Raw genomic sequence first — 20,243 nt, forward strand, 5'->3', positions numbered from 1 at the left:
AGAGAAATTGCAAGCAGGGGAGGGGCAGAGAGAGGGACAGAGAGAATCCCAAGCAGCCTCCATGCTCTTAGCACAGAGTTTGATGTGGCACTCGGTTATCATGAACCATGAGATCATGACCTGGGCCAAATCAAGAGACAGACACTCAACCAACTGAGCCAGCCGGGCGCCCCTAATTCATTCATTCTTATACTCAACTTGTATTTATTGAAAAATCTCCATTGTTCATCAGTATACAATGATGAGCAGGGTGGTCAATTTATAATCCAGTGAAAGAGGTCAAAATAGAACGTCAAGGAAACAAGATAGAAATTGCAATACGTGATAGATGCTATTTCATAGCTTGGTAAAAAGGAACAGGGACCGGGAGTGCTTACGTTAGAATAATGGCCACTGAGGAGATGACATTTGAAGCTGACATCAGAAGCATCAAAATGGCAGAGCTCTGCAAACAGCCTAGTGAAGAGGGCTTCAGGCAGAAAGAAGAGTAAGGACAGAGGTAGGAAAGCGCTTGTGCTGTAATAAGTAAAAGGAGGCTGGCGATGGCTGGAATTTGGTTAGAAAGAGGAAGAGCAGTGTGAGTTGGGTCAGAAGGATAAGCGAGCCAAGTCACAGAAACTTCTAGGCCAAGGAACAGAATTCACACTTTATTTTATTTGTAATGAAAAGCCTTTCAAATATTTTATGTTGTAAGAAGATAGGAGTTGTTTTATGTTTTAAAAAAACATCTAACTTCTGCATGAAACAGTAGTGTGAAATTTGGACACAGAAACACAAACTAAAAGGCAATTCTAACAGTTTAGGAGAACAGTAGGCAAGCTGTCATTCATGGGTCTGCCACATGTTTTTGTAAATAAAGTTGTATTGAAACACAGCCAATGGTGATTTTCACACACATTGCCTATGACTGTTTTCGTGCTACGGTGACAATATTGAATAATTTTGACAGGGACCATACAGTCTACAAAGCAAAAATATTTACTGTCTGGTCCTTTACAGAAGTTTGTCCACCCCTGCCTGGATGAGAAGTTTGATGGGAATATCAAATGGAGATGTAGAGATGTTGGAAGATTATGAATATATTTGGAGATGTAACCTTCCATACATGCTGATGGATTGGATGCAGGCAAAGAAAATTCAAGAATTATTTCTAGTTGTTTGATAGGAAAAATTGAGTGTAAGGTAACAATATTTACTTAGAGGTAAAAGACTGGAGAAGGAACATGTTTAGATGGTTGTGAAAATGAGAGTTCTCTTTTAGGCATAGAAACATCCAAGTGGAAGCATCAAAAAGGAAGTTGTATGTGAGTGTGAAACTCAGGAAAGCGGTCTGTGCTGGAGCTGTTGTGTGAGTGACATCAGCATAAAAAATTACTCATGGAATCCACCTAGTGGAAGAGCTAGAAAGAGGCCCTGGTCTAGAAAAGTGTCTCGAGGACTCCAATATTTGGTGGTCTCCAGTCTGAGAGTATTTGTCCTCATGTTTCAGTCATTTCCTTCTTTTCGGCATTTCTGATCCCTTCTCATCTTCTCCAGGATTTGGCTCAGTACTTTGTATTGATTTCTATCATTCCTAGAACAGCCTACAAAACAAATGCCATTATTCTTTGAATACGTGTAAGGAAAACACAGTTCCGGAGAGCTTGATTGTCTTGCTACCTATCTTGTAAATGGCAGTTTCTGAGCCTAGGGCCATGCTGGTTCCTAGAGAAAGTCTTTATGCCATATTTAGTGGGATACTGCTAGACAGTGCTGTCAGCTGTCACTTCTCGTTACTGTTCACTCCCTCCTGGAGTGCAATCTGCTTCACATTGTACATAAAAGCTTCTCAAAGCTGGCCCTTTTCAGAGATCTGTTCAAAGAGACTTCATGCAGATGCTCATGTGCCTCTAATACCTTGCTAAAGGCAATGGCGTCATTAGTTACAAATAAGAAATAACAATTTAAACAGAAAAGACATGTGTTAAATAGATGCAGCAAGGCGAAAGAGCCAGTCCAAAAGATACATGCCAAGAAAAATGTCTGAAACCACACAGCAGAACCAGGCTGGTGCAGACAACACAAGCTTCCCCGATGATCATGGACACCACTGTTTGCTTTACTCCTTGCGATGCTGGACCGTGGGCGCTTTCATGAGCACTGCTGAAGCTGAAACAAGAAATATCCACTCTCTCTGCCACTGCCCAATGCTGGAGCACCCTACCTTCTCTAGAGAGTCTCACCACTGATAATTTCTTCAATAAGCACTGAAACCTATCAGGGGCTTCTGAGAACATCTCCTGAGACATCTGTTTAAATGCATGAGAAACCTCACTGAGGAGACAAAGGTGGATTTTCCTCATTTTTCATCATCTGCTGGCACCCAGTAAGAGCATCTTCATTCTAAATACTAATTTTGTAACAAGCCAAAAAATGCATCTTGCTTGGCATGGGGGCCAGCTTTTTGGCCAACCTTAGGTAGACAGTTAACAGTATCATACTCAACAGTTATTCACGTGATATTTTCCAGAATTATTTTTCAATTGGTGAGGCATTTGGATTGTGGGATCCTATTATAACTCTCTGGGCAATTGTTAGCCAACAACTCGGTAACAGATGCCTTCAGGTTACTAATCTTTAATAAAGCAATTATCCCATGTTTATTCTAACACTTTCACAGTCGTTTAACATTTTGATGTCTTATTTGCCTTGTGAATAGCCAATATTCATTTCACATAAAGTACAGTAACCCTGGCCATGAATTCCCCTTTGATACATTCTACTATTCATAGATCATTTAGCTTTCATCAACTAAAAGCTATTTGAACTCAATCCCTGGAGTCTTCTAAAAAGGATCCTCAAAAGAAAAAGAAACAATCGATCATTTTCTTTTCTCCCCACCTCTAGTTTCTAGTAGGTGAGGTGACTGATTTTTACCAGACTACTCTTGTGCTAATGTACCAGGACATGAGAGAGGATAAAAATCGTCCTATCAATGTCACTACTACTATAGTCCGTGTTGGACTCCCATGCGATATAGTATTCATATGATCCAATCCTTTCTTGTTACAATATCACGGTTTTGAAAATTGAAGTATAATTAACATACAGTGAGCTACACTAGTCGTACTAGGTTCAGGCATACCACATAATGAGTAAACAATTCTATATATTGTTCAGAGCTCATCTATATAAGTGTCCTCTTAATCCCCTTTAACCAATGTTGAATGCCTCACAAATTGGCATGCCATCCTTGCACGGGGGCCATGCTACTCTTCTCTGTATTGTTCCAAGTCTAGAAATATGTGCTGCCAAAGTAAGCACTGCGATTTCACAATATAATCAAAGAATTTCAATCTTTCCATAATGTACCCTTGCTTGAAAAAGCACCAGGACTCAAACCACAAAGACCCATTTTTCTGAATGAACTTATTAATGCATTCATTCCCTAGACATTATTGATCACCAACTGTAGGAGGGGCGAGGCTATTGTTGTATAACAGTAAGTGATAGGAAGGGCAGATGGTAATCAGAAAAAGGTCCCAAAATTTTTCCTTCCTTCCTTCTACCCTCAGTTTATTCTCTGATAGAGGCTTAACAGTAAGAGAATAGATTTTAGTACTTTAGAGTCTAGTTTGTCATTAAGAGACTAAATCTCTGTACTATTACTATCCCTATGTCTCTTCTCTGATTCTGAGAGGCCATTTTCTTAGTTCCAAGCAGAGGTCTTCTGGTGGGTATCTAAGTTGCCTCAGGGTGGTAGCAGAGATGCAAATATGTCAATAGGATCTTGGTCTTTCAAGGACTGAGGATGTGTACACTCTACTCAGGGAAGGAACTTTGGCTAGTCACAACCCTCAAAGCTTTCAGTGTGGAATACATGATTTCAACATGCTGTCATGACCTCATCAGTGCCTATAACCAAGGTATGAGTTGAGATCCCATGGATGTCTTTGTAATCTTCTCCTTTCGTCCCTATTTTAAGTCTCAAAATACCACTTCCCTATCTTGCTTCTCCCCAATTCTAGCTACTGCCACCAAAAATTAGGGGGTGATGGGGCAGTCACTCAGCATTCTCAGTTCACCTATGTGTACACAGAAGACCAACTTAGCTTCAGCTAGTATCTTCTCATATTTTATTTTTAAAATTTTTAAAAAATGTTTATTTATTTTTGAGAGAAAGAGAGAGTGTGAGCAGGGGAAGGGAAGAGAGAGAGGGAGACACAGAATCTGAAGCAGGTTCCAGGCTGTGAGCTATCAGCATAGAGCCTGATGCGGGGCTCGAATTCATGATTGGTGAGATCATGACCTGAGCTGAAGTAGGAAGCTTAACTGACTGAGCCATCCAGGTGCCCCTTCATATTTTCTAAGTGAACCTTAATCTTCCAGAATCTGCTCCATTTATCCTCTCTCTACGATCTTCAGAAATAGGTTTTTCAGAGATTTCTGTTTTCTCCTGTCTTTTGGTGGATTTAACATATATATCCTTCTTTTCCATTCATTTCCCTTCCCTTCCCTTTCCTTTTCTCTCTTCTCCATATTCCAAATATCTGCTCAATAATCTTTAACAGTAAGACTACAGTCTCAGAGATATTCATAATCTTTGGTCATTGAACAGCCCTCAGAGGAGGACCTTGTGTTCATTAGTCTTTTTCTCTTTTAGCTGATTATTTCAGCTATATTTTTCCAAGATTATTTAGCTTCCTGCCAGAAAGATGTAGTCCTGTGACTACAAACACAGTTTTTGATACATCAGAGAGTCTATCATGAACATTAAGACCTATCCAATCACTGTTCCTGAATTATAGCCCAAACCTCAGAGAAGCGTGCCTGGAAAACTAAGAAAAAACTGGGGCTTCTACTTGTGGAAAAATTCCCTCTTTTTACTTTGTTTTTAAACTTGGATAACTATATAGGTTACTTAGAGATTACTGATTTAGAGATTAGTTCCTAAGGGAGTCTCTTTCTTTGCCACCTTGGACAGTTCCCACAAACCCTAGGCCGATGAATTCACGCTTTCTTGTAAAGGTTATGTATTCATCTAAAGGCTCTGATACAGCAAGAAAAGTGGTGAAACAACTGTTCCATCATCTGCAGGTGGTATTGTCAAGACCAGGAGACATAGGAACTCTTTAGTTTGTTAGTTTATACAAACCCTTAGTTCACAATTTGGGAAGGATGCCCCCACTAATTCTATCTAGGGATAGTGATGTCTGAGATGGGGAAATGTGTGATTCCTCTCTCTTCCTCTGCACGTGAGACATCAAACGTGCCTGAAACACATAATATTTAATGCCTTAAACAAAAGTGTCGAGGCTATAACAGGCTAGGTGGGCTTTTGGCATGTAAGATGTTATTAAGTTATGAAGTCTGTTATTCTCTAGAAATGGCTCATGCATTTATATATTCCCCTCACCCCTAAACCATTTTCAGATGTTAGTTTCCAGACGTTGAGAAGTTGCCCAGTTATAGTTGATTTATCATGATCCGGAGTAGCACTGGCTAGAGATAATCTGCTGTGACAGCATGTTTCATGCTTGCTTTGTGCCTTGCCTTTCTAGCACCTGTCCATGGCTCAAGGACTAGGCCAACATTCTGTCTTTTGTGAGGAATTAAAGAGCACCAGAGACTTTTCCTCCTGATTTATCATCAGTGCAGCCTCATTCACGTCTTTCTTTGTCTTCTTATCACAGAAAGGCCTGGCAGGCAAGTTGATCCACTCAGCTGTAAGCCTGGGTCAAACCTCATCCTGGTATAGCCCTAGTTGGTTGGTTGATGGTTGTTTTGTTTATGCCACAGTTGGCCACCACAATAGGGACTTGTATCAGCCTTCTTTCTGTATGGATGGACACACAGGGAAAGCCTTTCCAAGATCTACTTAATATCTATCCTCAGAGCAGATACCTTTCCTCAGAGTCCCAAAGCAGATGTGATTTAAACCTTGAATTTTACACTAAGACATTTGTTTCATGTTCAGCAATGAGACTATTTTGCTTTAATGTTTTACTTAAAGATTTATTTATTACTGGTCAGCTCATCAAACATTAGGGCTTATGGAAAACCCCTGATACTTAATGACAAAGGTAAGAATGAGCTGTCTGTTGATTTAGCAGTATGAGATGTTAGAGTGCCAAATAGGAGATTCCCAATAAAAACAATATTAATGCCCAACTGCGCATTTCCGTTTCTGAGATCAGTCATCTCTGAGAGAGGTTTCCGCAATCTGGTTGCCTTAATCATGTTGATACTTGTGATACAATAATCTTAGTATTTAATGTTTTGGCAAATACTAAAATTGTGAATTTATCTGAGTCTATTCAAGCATGTTTATGAATCATAGAAATCTTAAATGCTATGATTGGGTGTGAACTAATATTTGGATTTACCAACCTACTAAAGGTGTATATATTGGGGAAATGGGGAGAAAGTAGAAACGACAGAGTAAATATAATAAAACACAGAGCTTTTTGTGTATTTATTATTGTGATTGAATACAAAAATATAATTCTGTATCTACACAATGCTACAATTCATCTATCATTTTTCCACATGCAGGGATTATAAAGAGATCTCTTGTTTGTACTTTTCTTCATCATCTGATGGCCATGTTAACTAAAGCTGGAGTTAGTGGCCTCTGGCAATTGTTACTGATGTCGAATAAATTAGTCCTAACTCTCATTATGCTGCTAGAACACATGGTAACTAGTTAATGGCTGACAAAAATAACAGGATATGGTATAACATGACGCACGAAATCCTCTGCTGAATCAGGCCTTTTTTGTTTTTCTCAACTGTCTTCCTCTTTTCATCTGGCATTTGATCTAATTATGCCTTACCTCTGTTCATGAACTCTAAAGGTCTAACTAGGTCAGTACTAGAAAGATTGTGACTGTTGCCATGCCATTTACCTCTTACTCTAAACAAGCATTCTAACAGGTGAGAAATACCTTGGTTATCTAAATATTTGCTGTAGAGAAAGCCCAATGTCTTGGCTCTTCTGATCCTTTTCTCTTTCCTTCATTATTTCACCATTAGCCAGCCTCACTCTATCATGTAATAATAAACAGCAGCTAATATTTAATGACAACTACTTTGGGCCAAGTACATTTTATGAATTATCTTTATTTAATCCTGCTAACAACAAACTCCTTTAGCCCATTTTTAGATAAGCACATAGAAGTTTAGAGAGGCTGAGTGGCTTGGCTAACATCACACGGGAACATGGTGGAACTGTAGTTCAAAACCTGACCTTCTGACAGCAGACCCAATTCAGATAACTGATGCCTGATAACCTTCCTTGCCTCTCCTAAGGCCCACTTTGCACGTGCACAACTTTACCTGCTGAGGATGGAATTTGACTTATTTCAATGACAGGGCAGGTGTGTCAAAGATGCCATCATGAACTTTCCATGCTCATGCCACCCATCCCCATCCATGTTTTATATGTCTCACCATCTCTTCTTTACGACATTTATGCATTCACCAACTATTTTTTGAGCTTCTCCTAAGTACCAAACAATGCTCCCAGCACTGAAGACATAACAAGAGATCAATCAACTTTCCTCTGTCAAGGAACAAGTATTATACTGGGGGTGACAGTTGATGAATAAGGGGGAAAAAGTGTGTATGGATGATGCATCTGTATATATGATATAGAGTGTCCTAAGAAAGACTCTAATGCAATGATATTTGAACAAAAAGCTGAAATAAGTGGACAGACTTTAAAGGCTTTGGGGAAGAAAAAAGTATTCCAGGTAGAGAGAACAGCAGGTGCAAAGATCCCAGCATGGGAGTTTGCTTACTATATTTAAAGACCAGTGTCTCTGAGCATTATTAGTAAGTAATTAGAGTGTGGTAAGATTGGAGGATTTGTGACTTGTAGGGTATGATGAGAACTTTGGATTTCCTCTAGGTGAATGACAGAGTCACTTGGAGGATTTTGAACAGAAGATTGAAATAATCGCTCTTACTTTTTCAAGGTTTACCATGTACTATGTGAAAAATAGAACACAGAGGAACAAAGAAAGATGAAAAAAGATCAGTGTGAAAGCTTTTATAACAACTTAGGCGTAAGATGATAATACCTTTATTTATAGTGGGATCCTGAGAGCTGGTGAGAAGTTATTGAGTTGGGGTGACTTTGAAAGGTAGAGTGTTAGCTCTAGGACTTGGTGAATTGGATTCAAGGTATGACACACGTGATGTGTTAAGAATGGCTCTGAGATTAGCCTGAGCAGGTGGAAGCATGAAGTTGCCATGACTGAAATAGGAATGTCAAGAGGATTAGGTGAGGAATGGCTTCAGATTTAAAGTTTTATTTTGGTCATGTTACTGTTAGAAATTCCTATTCGTTTATTCAAGTAAACATTTCAAATATTCAACAGTTGGAGGTAGGAGTGTGTAGTTGAACAAGAGGTTTGGCTTGCATGATGTAAATTTGGGAGTGATTATCACATGGATGGTATTTACCATCAGAGAACTGGATTATGTCCCTTATGGAAATGAGTCTATAATGAAGAGGACAAGTATCCTCTGAATAGTTCCCTATCCTAGTTGCACATCAGAATCCTCACGGGACTTTAGAATATATATACATGTATCGAAGCTCCACCACAGGCTCGTCAAATCAAAATCTTTGACAGCAGAACCCAGGAATCTATATTGTCAATTTCTCCAGGTGATTGATTCTGTAGAAATTGACATGTGTTTGGGAATCAGTATTATAAGCCACTCTGTTTGTGTTATAATATGAATTAATTTTTAGTGCTGTAAAGACCCTTCTTTCCATATCCACTGTTATCTACTTAAATCCAAGCTATGGTTTTCCCTTACCCTAAGTGTTCTACTCACATACATCCTTACCCTTATTTCTGCACTATTAGCTCAATAATCTTTTCAAAGAATAAATCTTCAAAGCCATCTCATTGTCCTCAAAGACAACAATCCGTAACATGGACTGCAAAATCCTGCCTGGTATTGGCTACTTGTCTCTCTATCTACCTCATCAGACACCAGGCACCTTGCTCTCTGCCTTGCAGTCAGACACTTCCCTCCCTTCAGTCCCAAGGACACATCTATTTTCATTGGCCTCAGGTGTTACACCTGCTGTATCCTCCCTTCTTTCACCTAATTAACTCTTACTCATCCTTTGACCTTGGCTCAATCATCATGTCCATTGGGAAGCCTTCTCTGACTTTGTTGACTAAGTCAAATTCCCTATCCTGCCCCTCCTCCCCCCGGTAGTAAGTTATTAAATAAATTTAGGAATTTATGACTAGCATTTAAAATTTTTAAAAAATGTTTCTTTATTTTTTGAGGGAGAGAGAGAGAGAGAGAGAGAGAGCGAGCTGGGGAGGAGCAGAGACAGAGGGAGACACAGAATCCGAAGCAGGCTCCAGGCTCTGAGCTGTCAGCACAGAGCCTGACGCGGGGCTCGAAATCACAATGTGAGATCATGACCTGAGCCGAAGTCGGACGCTTAACTGACTCAGCCACCCAGGTGCTCCTGACTAGCATTTTTAAAAAAGGAAATAGAACAGAATGGAGTAGAAGAATGTCAGAGTGGGTTGCACTTAATAAAGGTAAGTATTATCTCATAAACTTTTGCTTCTATGTGTACTAATAGGATGATGTACTCTTCTTGAAATACTTTTACAGTTGCAGGTTTTTTGTGTGTGCAATTACTAGCTTATCATTTGGCTTTCTCATTAGGCTAAAAGTCCAATGTGACTAAAAGACTATTTCTTCCTGTTTTCCACTTGATCCATAGTCCCTGATCAAATGACTAGCCTTATGTAAGCACTTAAAGCATATTTATGGGAAAGAGGAAGGAAAGAAGACAGATGTGGGAATTTACATTTAGGGAAGGTAAGCCTGTACCGTCACACCTTATAGTGTGACCATACTAGCTCTGCCAGTGCAAAATCTGTGGGTTCATTGACCTCATATATGAAAACAATAAGGCTTTCCGTAATGTTTATTTATTTTACTAGTGTTTAAATAAGCAATGAAGTATCTTCATTTACAAGTGTTAAGTGAAATGGCAAGTTCAAAAAATAAACTTGGTATTACTATAGGTTGTATTATTATTTTTAAAATTTTTTTTATGTTTATTTATTTTTGAGAGAGAGAGAGCACGCGTGCGCTCATGAGTGGGGGAGGGGCAGAGAGAGGGAGACACAGAATCGGAAGCAGGCTCCAGGCTCTGAGCCATCGGCCCAGAGCCCGACGCGGGGCTCGAACTCACAGACCTCGAGATCCTGACCTGAGCTGAAGTCGGACGCTTAACTGACTGAGCCACCCTGGCGCCCCCAGGCGCCCCCGTTGTATTATTTTTTAAAAGGACCTTTAGATATCAATCCACGCCTTCCTGAACTACAGTAGGAAAATCTATTTTTTTTTTTTTGCCTTCTGAAAGTTTCTGGAAAATTTAGAGATGATATCACAGTTAATAAATTAGTGTCTCATCAGAGAGCACTCTTTATTCCCCAAAGTAATGACTGTTTCTTCTTGAACTTCTGATTCACTTGTCCCCATGGCACACGCAGTACCTTCTCACAGAGTAGGCTTTTCTTTTTTTTTTTTTTTATTATTTAAAAAAAAAAAATTTTTTTTTTCAACGTTTATTTATTTTTGGGACAGAGAGAGACAGAGCATGAACGGGGGAGGGGCAGAGAGAGAGGGAGACACAGAATCGGAAACAGGCTCCAGGCTCTGAGCCATCAGCCCAGAGCCTGACGCTGGGCTCGAACTCACGGACCGCGAGATCGTGACCTGGCTGAAGTCAGACGCTCAACCGACTGTGCCACCCAGGCGCCCCGAGTAGGCTTTTCTTAAATTAGATCTGTGCATCATTTAAAATATAAATCCTGTTTTTTAGACTATATGGTTTTACCAAAGTTTTATATGGATAACTTGTCATCCAAGTATATTGGAATTTTTTGATGACTGCAAGGCTACAAATTGTACTCTACTTTTTACAGTCATGGAATCTTGATCTTGTCACACAAGTCTCCTCCTCAGCCTTAATCTAGGACTACAAGTTCAGGACTGCAAATTCAATCTCCATCTTTTACATCTTCTCTTCTAAGTTGCATAGGATTTTACTTTTTGAACAAAGTTTAGCTGCCTTGAACTTGGGATCAAAGGTATTTCTGGGAAGAGGAAGAATATTTAGCCTCAGAGAGGAGGGAGTAAAGAAAAAGTCCTAAAGAGTAGTGAGAGGAAAGAAGTCTTAAGTTCCCAGAAAGGATAAGTAACTCAAATTACAGACTCACAATATTATCATGAAAATACACTTAAAAATAATTTAAAACTGCGGCTCAGACCTAAAGTGATAAAGTGCCTAATGAGTTATTTAACTCATTATTTAGAAAAGTAGAGGGATGATAAACATTCAAAGAAAGAGAGAAGAGATGTATGCAACCATTGGAAAAGAGAATGTCGAAACTAAATTGCAAAACTAGATAAAAACTCATCAGGGTTTCACAGGGTAATAAAGCTATAACTTTGATGTTATTTTTTCTATTGGACAAAAACAATTTGTACTTATCAATCCTCTACCAATTGACCTCTCACCGCAGAGGATGGACACAATTATAGTAAATGCAAAATCAAACAAAATCACATCCACTATTATGTCGTATGTTGTATTATGTATTACACCCATCATTATGTTGTACACCTGACACTAAAATAATGTTATATGTCAATTATATCTTAAAAAATACAATGGCAACAACAAACTACATCGCCTAGAGAGAGAGAGAGATTTAACTTACATAGGCTTGTCAGATAATACTCTACTAAGGCTCTGAAAAGTTATGCAGTCATTTTCTTTCCAAATTTTGAATTTCTTTTCTTAGCACTATAAATTGGCAAAGGCAGCTAAGCACCTAGGTTGGAATGGAGAAGATACAGAAGGGCTGTTTGCAGCTCCTAGGATGGAGGAATTTATGTGTCACAGGACAGGAAAAGTTGGAAAGAGAGTAGTCAGTTCTGTTTCCATCTGTTGGCCTCACCAAACTGAAAGCACAGCTTAGCACTGGGCCAGCTGATGCCAGAAAGACCAGGAGCAGAGACCTTTTGGGGGGCTAACTAAAACACTGTGCCTGCCCCATTGAGATGGCCCGTTACTAGGGGATCACTAAAAGCTTTAAACCCATAAGCACACAGTGTCAGCAGAAGCTACCTGACAAATCAATTTATCTTAGTGAAGTATTCCCCTGGATTTATCATCCCCTTCCCAGCAACTCCCAAAATGAAGGTGTCATGAATCAATAACAGGTGAATGGGGAAAAATATTCACAGACAGGCTGAGGGGAGGAAGCCCTGTAATTTGTAAGTTGCATCACCAGGTTAACTCTCCGCTGCATCCGTGGATCAATCTCTGCTCTTTATATAAATGATTTACTACTTCAGAAGCTTTGCAATCTATGTCTAGCTGAAAAATGAGTTTTGTTTTCAATTTATCTGTGGCAGTATCTATAGCCTTTCTTGGTACTTTCTGATCTTTCGTTCTTACTGAAGCCTTGCCTAACTTTCTTCTGAGGCTGGGAATTTCCTCAGGGACTTCTAAAAATAGCAGAGGCATGACTATATGCGGTTGTTGGCTATTATGGTAAGCATCACCATATTTTAGTTGCAAAAATCACCTCCACAGCCTTCATTCTCGAAAACATAAAAGAAGTGTTCAGGCCATCGCTATACCTAACATTGCATCAAATATATTTGGGGCTGGGAACTCAAAGATCTTCACTGCCTCTTTGAGGATATGGTAAATGCAGAGATGACTCTTCTGTGTATCACACTGATGTCCCTCCCAGAAGAATTCCCAGAGGAAGGGCCTTAAGATGATTGAAAATATATATTTCTGTTAACTTTGTTTTAAAAAACAATTCTGTGCTTTTTTTAATACAATTTTTTAATGTCTATTTATTTTTGAGACACAGAGACAGAGCGTGAGTGGGGGAGGGGAAGAAAGAGAGGGAGACATAGAATCCGATGCAAGCTCCAGGCTCTTAGCCATCAGCACAGAGCCCGACGCGGGGCTCCAACCCACAAGCTGTGAGATCATGACCTGAACCGAAGTTGGATGCTAAACCAACTGAGTCACCCAGGTGCCCCAATTCTGTGCTTTTTTTTTGAAACAATAGAAAACTATGAGGTGGACAGGCTCCTGGGTGGCTCAGTCGGTTAAGCGTCTGACTTCAGCTCAGGTCATGATCTCATAGACTGTGAGTTTGAGCCTCGCGTCGGACTCAGGGCTGACAACTCAGAGCCTGGAGCCTGCTCCAGATTCTGTGTCTCCCTCTCTTTCTGCCCCTCCCCTGCTCATGCTCTGTCCCTCTCTGTCTCAAAAATAAATAAAAACATTAAAAAAATTTTAAAAAAGAAAACTATGAAGTGGAGAATAAAGGAACATACAAAGATGGGAGTTCCTATAGCAAGTCTGGCATCCTGGGGACCAAAGATCTTTTCTTACTGTCTGCTGTACACTTTATAGTTTTCCTCAGTTTTTCATAACCATTTTGGCATCTTAATCATGTATCAAAACTGTCTTGACCTCAAATATTTATAAACTGTTTGATGTTCTCTTTAAAAACACAAATGAACAAATAGTATATACTAATTTCTAGGGATTTCCAGAGACGATCATTCTTCTGTGTTCCTACAAAAAGAAGATTCTCTACCTTAATGGCAATAGGATATATATGGAAGAGGTGATGTAGCCCAAAGCACCAGAAATGAACTTTTAAGAATATCAACTGTTTGCCCCTATTGAGTAATCATAGATTTGAAATGGCTTCTTCAAAAGTCTATTCTGGGAACTACCATAAAGGAAGGAATTATTACTTAAGAATTACCTGTTTCCTTGAAGTTTAGTCCATACAAAATATAATGCCAAGCCACACCTGTGTATTCTATCTGCTTAACTTCTTGTTCCACCCAGGGTGGGCAAAAGTGTGTTTGCCTTTTGAAATGCTAATGTTTCACTTCTGACACTGGATAGGTTGGTAGATAATTGGCCATATGTTCCTTGGGTGAAACACTAGGGCACCACAGTGAAACCAAAAGTAGTGATCACAAAAGTTAATAGGCAAGGCTAGTTCATGATCAAGCTATGAGGGAGGGGACCTTTCTTCCTCTTTACCTATCATCGCCAAATCTCTCCCTTTTCCTTCTGGCACTTCCTCATCATCAAAATATTTTTTTCTGAGATAAAAGATCTGATCTCAGTTATGCACATCTTACTATAATTGTTTACGTCTGGCTGAGAGATAGAGCCATGGTTTTTGGCATTTTAATCCAAATGCCTAACGAAGAGCAAAGGTCAGTTATCCCCAGAAAAGAATTTCAGGCATAGGAGTGTACGTAGATGGGGAATTTGAGGGAGAAAAGAGGTACTTTCCAGTCAGAGCCTAGAATTGCAATTATCCTGCCCATAGAAAATTAGCAGTGCCTGTGCTCTGAATAGGTAAACACTGTTTAATGGTGTACAAAGTTGATACGTAACAAATCCAGATGGCTTAATTATGATCATAGAATAGGACATGACAGGCAAAATTAAGGAGACTGTACCATCAGTCTAATATCAAAACATCAGTGGAAAGTCAATTAAAATGTATAAAATTTAAAAAAATCTTGATTCACACATTATTTAGAGATAGGCTATTATCTACCAAAATAAAACCGGTTTGTTAAAAGGGGCAATGTTTCCTGACACTTTATGTTTAAAAGAGGGAAGTTCTCAAAATACTTGGCTTGATGTTTAACTTTTTGAATTTGTATATTTCAAAGAAAAGAGAAGTGAATACTTCAAATGAAACAAGTTTTATGCTGTGACCTCTTGAATATTTTGTGAAATCAAATTTGCTTATATTACAATTTCATTTCACAACATACATACCCATGTCACAAGTTCTGTGAAGCTTGTTATCGGGAAAAATATGGCAACTCTGTATTTTGATTTCATAGAGCAAAGTCCTTTGTAAAATTCAAATGGAAATTCTAGAATGAGAGAGGTAAATTCACGTAAGAAAGAGTCTCTCAGTTTTTTCTTCTTCTTCTTCTTCTTCTTCTTCTTCTTCTTCTTCTTCTGGTGAAATTCTCTGGAATGACTCTTGCTAATCCAATCTTTCAGCTTTACAATCCCAAAGGTAGAGAAGGACTAGCTTTATTCAAAGGATTTGTAAAGACATACTACTTCTAAGATAACAATACCTATTCTGCATCAATTATTAATTTCATTTCTTTGTTATGAAACCTTGATCATCTGAATCTATTTTGAGCTGATTATCTTAAGCTCTCAGAGAAATATGACACACAAAAGAGATACCTGAAATAAATATTTAAAACATAAGAGTGAATTTTTCGGTTGGAATAACTTTCTTTCTTTCTTTCTTTCTTTCTTTCTTTCTTTCTTTCTTTCTTCTTTCTTTCTTTCTTTCTTTCTTTCTTTCTTTCTTTCTTTTTGTTAGCTTATTTATTTATTTTGAGAAAGCATGGGAACATGGAAGGGGCAGAGGAAGAGGAGAGAGAGAGAGTATCCCAAGCAGGCTCTGTGATGTGAGCACGGAACCCAATGTGGGCCTCACCAATCATGAGATCATGACCTGAGCCAAAATCAAGACTTGGATGCCAAACCCACTGAGCCACTTAGGCACCCTGGTGGGAAGAACTTTAGGAATTACAAAGAGTAGGATTTTATTCCCATAAAATTGCAAATGGCTTGGTAGATTTCTTTTTTTCTTTCACATGTAAGCATATGAAAAGTCAACTTATTGAAGTGTGAATATTTCCCCAAACTTATGGAAAGAATTCAGAGTCGTGCTTTTTAAGACAGTCAATGTAGGATTGATAGCACCAAAATAACAACCTAGGAGACCCCAGCTTTTGTCTCCCCACAAAGATCAACAACTAGATAGCTAGCCACAAACAAAACATCTCTGGAAGAGGTCTGTAGTCCTCTTAAAAATCCAACAGAACAAAAAATCTGAGAATACCTCACACAAAAAAGAAGCAAGACAGTTTCATTTTGCCTACATTATCCTACCCTCCAAGTCATCACTGGGGGGTGCCAACAGAGAGCTCTCCTGTAGAAAAGTTACGCTTACCGGGAAAATAAGAACACAGTGAGTGAACAGCTGCTCTAGCCTTGCAGGGCACTGTACAAAGGATTCACTTTGGTTTCACCCAACTCAGATCAGCAAAACTAAGAGATACAGATATGTCAAGGAACAAGGAAGAAAAGCAGGGGTTACCAGTAACCACAGGGATGTCAATCACAGCTCACAGTGATCTGCTGAGCAGACAAATCCAGCATCTTTTGCCACTGAAAAAAACCAGTGACCAGCAACTTGCCATGGACTATCCCTTAAAGATTTCACCAGCTTTCAGCCCACAGACATTCATACTCACTAATGCCAATTGCCTAAGTTTCTCCCTGATTTCTCCCCCAGGAACCACACTGGCAGCCAGTGCAGGTCTCTGCAGCTGTAGAGTGCAAGACATCAGCTGAGACCCTATGAGTGACTCCCACCACTGTACACACACTCAGAGGTAGTCCTTCCAGCTGTACGCAGCTGGTCTGACATCTGTACACGGCTGGCCTGACATCCATTGCCACGTATTTGGCTAGGGAGACACTGTGCAGTCATGGGAGAGCAGCACACCAACAGCTAGGGCCCTGAGCTGCTGTGGGCTTGGATCAAGCCCATCTTCTGTCACTGCATATGATCGTACACAATGGTCAAACAGGATTTATCCCTGGGACGCAGGGATGTTTCCACATACTCAAGTCAATAAATTACACTACACTACATTAATAGAATGAAAGTTAAAAATCATATGATCATCTCAATGGATGTAGAAAACACACTGGACAAAATACAACATCTTCCATGATAAAAAGTTCAACAAATTGGGTGTAGAAGGAAGATATCTCAACATAGGAAAAGCCATATATGAAAAGCCCGTGGCAAACATCATACTTAATGATGAAAGCTTGAAATCTCTTTTCCTGACATTAGGAACAAGAGTGTCCACTCTCACCAATTCTATTCCACCTAGTACTGAAAGTCCTAGACAAAGCAATCAGGTAAGAAAAAGAAATAAAAGACATCCAAATCAGAAAGGAAGAAGTAAAATTGTCCTTGTAGATGATATAATCTTATATAAAGAGAATCCTAGACTCTACCAAAAAATTGTTAGAAGTAATAAACAAATTCAATAAAGTTATAGAATACAAAGTCAAGATACAGAAATCAGTTGTGTTTCCATATTCTTTTTTTTTTTAATTTTTTTTCAATGTTTATTTATTTTTGGGACAGAGAGAGACAGAGCATGAACGGGGGAGGGGCAGAGAGAGAGGGAGACACAGAATCGGAAACAGGCTCCAGGCTCTGAGCCATCAGCCCAGAGCCTGACGCGGGGCTCGAACTCCCGGACCGCAAGATCGTGACCTGGCTGAAGTCGGATGCTTAACCGACTGCGCCACCCAGGCGCCCCTGTGTTTCCATATTCTAATAAAGCAACATCTAAAGAAGAAAGAAGGAAAGCGATCCTATTCACATTAGCATCAAAAAGAATAAAATATTTGGGAATAAATTTAACCAGGGAGGTGAAAGATCTGTATGCTGCAAATGCTGAGACATTGATGAAAGACATTGGAGAAGACGCAAGGGAAGGATACCCTACACTCATGGATTAGAAGAATATATATTTCTAAAACATCTATACTACCCAAAGCCATCTACAGATTCAAGGCAACCCCTATTGAAACTCCAATTGTATTTTTCATAGAAATAGAAAAAAAAAATCTTAAAATTTTTACTGATCCACAAAAGACCCCCAAATAGTCAAAGCAATCCTAGAAAGAACAAAACCAGCCTTCTGATTTCACACCTTCTGATTTCACACCTTCTGAAATCACACCTTCTGAAATCACACCTTCTGATTTCAACCTATACTACAAAGCTAAAGGAATTAAAAAAGTATGGTAGTGCATAAAATAGACCAACAGAACAGACCAATGGAATGAGAGCCCTCTCAGAATCACGAGCCCAGAAATAAACTCCTGCATATATAGTCACCTAATATTTGAAAAGGGAGTCAACAATACTCAATGGGGAAAGAATAGTTTCTTCAATAAATGGTGTTGGGGAAACTGGAAAGCCACATGCAGAAGGATGAAATTGGACCCTATCTTATGCTACTTATAAAAATTAACTCAAAATGGATTAAAGAGTTAAACATAGGAACTGAACCCATAAAACATCTGGAAGAGAACAATAAAAAAGCTCCTTGACATTGATCTTGGCAGTGATTCTTTGGAGATGACATAGAAAGCAAAAGCAACAAAAGCAAGAGTAAGTGGAACTACATCAAACTGAAAAGCTTCTGAACAGCAAAAGAAACAATCAAGAAGACATGTAGGTAACCTTCAGAGTGGGATAAAATGTTTGCAAATCATATATCTGATAAGGGGTTAATAGCCAAAATTTATAAAGAACTCATATAACTCAACAACAAAAAAATAAACAAACAATGTAATTAAAGTGGTTGAGGACCTGAATAGACATTTTTCCAAAGAAGACATACAAATGACTACAAAGTACATGAAAAGGTATTTAACATCACTAATTATCAGGGAAAAGCAAATCGAAACCACAATGAAATATCACCTCATACCTGTTAGTACAGCTATCATTAAAAAAAGATAACGTGTTGGGGCGCCTGGGTGGCGCAGTCGGTTAAGTGTCCGACTTCAGCCAGGTCACGATCTCGCGGTCCGGGAGTTCGAGCCCCGCGTCAGGCTCTGGGCTGATGGCTCAGAGCCTGGAGCCTGTTTCCGATTCTGTGTCTCCCTCTCTCTCTGCCCCTCCCCCGTTCATGCTCTGTCTCTCTCTGTCCCAAAAATAAATAAAAACGTTGAAGAAAAAAAAAAATTAAAAAAAAAAAGATAACGTGTTGCCAAAGGCTCTGAAGAAAAGGGAACTCTTTTGCTCTGTTTGTGGGAATGTAAATTGTTGCAGCCACAGTGGGAAACAATACAAAATTTCTTCGAGAAACTAAAAGTGGAGCTACCATAAGATCTAGTAATCTCACTTCTGGGTGTATAGTTGAAGGGAATGCAAACAAGATCTCAGAGAGACACTATACTCTCACATTTATTGCAGGATTATTCACAATAGCCAAGATATGGAAACGACCTAAGTGTCTGCCAATGGTTGAGTAAATAAAGATGATGTGGTATATGTGTATAAAATGGAATATTATTTAGCCACAAGAAGGAAGGAAATCTTGCCATTTGCAATAACATGGATGGAACTTGATGGCATTGTGCTAAGTGAAATAAGTCAGAGAAAGACAAATAGTACATGTGGAATCTAAAAAAGCTGAAGTCCTAGAAACAGAGAGTAGAATTGTGGTTATCAGGGGCTGAGAGTGGGGCAAATGGGAAGATGTAATCTAGAAGTACATCTAGTTATAGGATGAATAATCAAAGATGATTAATATCTGGGCTGTGATATACAGCATGATGATTATAATTATTATAATTATTAACAGACAAATATTAATTATGAGTAATTATATGTATAATCATTAATATAGTATACACTATTATATAACATACTATATAATTATTATATATTAATATAATATAAAATATATAAAATTATATATAATTATAATGTAAACACAGTATAATTATATAGTAATATCATATAATATATTAATATTACCTATTAATATATTATATAGTAATATATTAGTAGCATCGTATATTATTAATATTAATATAACTATAATTATATGTAATTATTAATTAATAATATATAATTATTAATACTCATGTTCTTGAAGACTTCTAAGAGAGTAGATATAATAGAGTAAATGCTCTAGTAAATTTTCTCATCACAAAAAAGAAATAGTCATTATGTGATGTGATGGAGGTGTTAGCTAGTGCTATGAGGGTGATCATCTTGGACTATAATCAGTGTATTAAATCAACACCTTTTACACCTTAAACTCACATTATATTATATGTCAATTATATCTTTAAAAAACTGGAAAAAATAAGAAAGTCAATGTGCTATAGTCCAGTGAGTTACGAACAGAAGATCAAATGATTTAGGTTCAAATCAATTCTGCCACTGACTTACATGTGTAACCTTGGACAAGTCATGTTACTAAGGGCCTCTTGACTTTAGCTCTTTCTCTTATTTTCGCCTGGAATAAGATACATAACCTAGAACTTATGG

General features: G+C 38.6%; 1 non-coding gene across 1 annotated transcript; it reads right to left on the bottom strand.

Annotated features, from left to right (window-relative positions):
* Positions 1-3,195: 3,195 nt before the first annotated feature.
* Positions 3,196-3,303, bottom strand: LOC121040201 (U6 spliceosomal RNA). Its single transcript, XR_005795185.1, has one exon. It is a non-coding gene; the product is annotated as a U6 spliceosomal RNA (small nuclear RNA).
* Positions 3,304-20,243: the final 16,940 nt, after the last annotated feature.

This window comes from Herpailurus yagouaroundi, unplaced genomic scaffold (assembly GCF_014898765.1).
Source record: "Herpailurus yagouaroundi ecotype Mexico unplaced genomic scaffold, PumYag 28, whole genome shotgun sequence".
In the NCBI taxonomy this organism is placed as follows: Eukaryota; Metazoa; Chordata; class Mammalia; order Carnivora; family Felidae; genus Herpailurus; species Herpailurus yagouaroundi.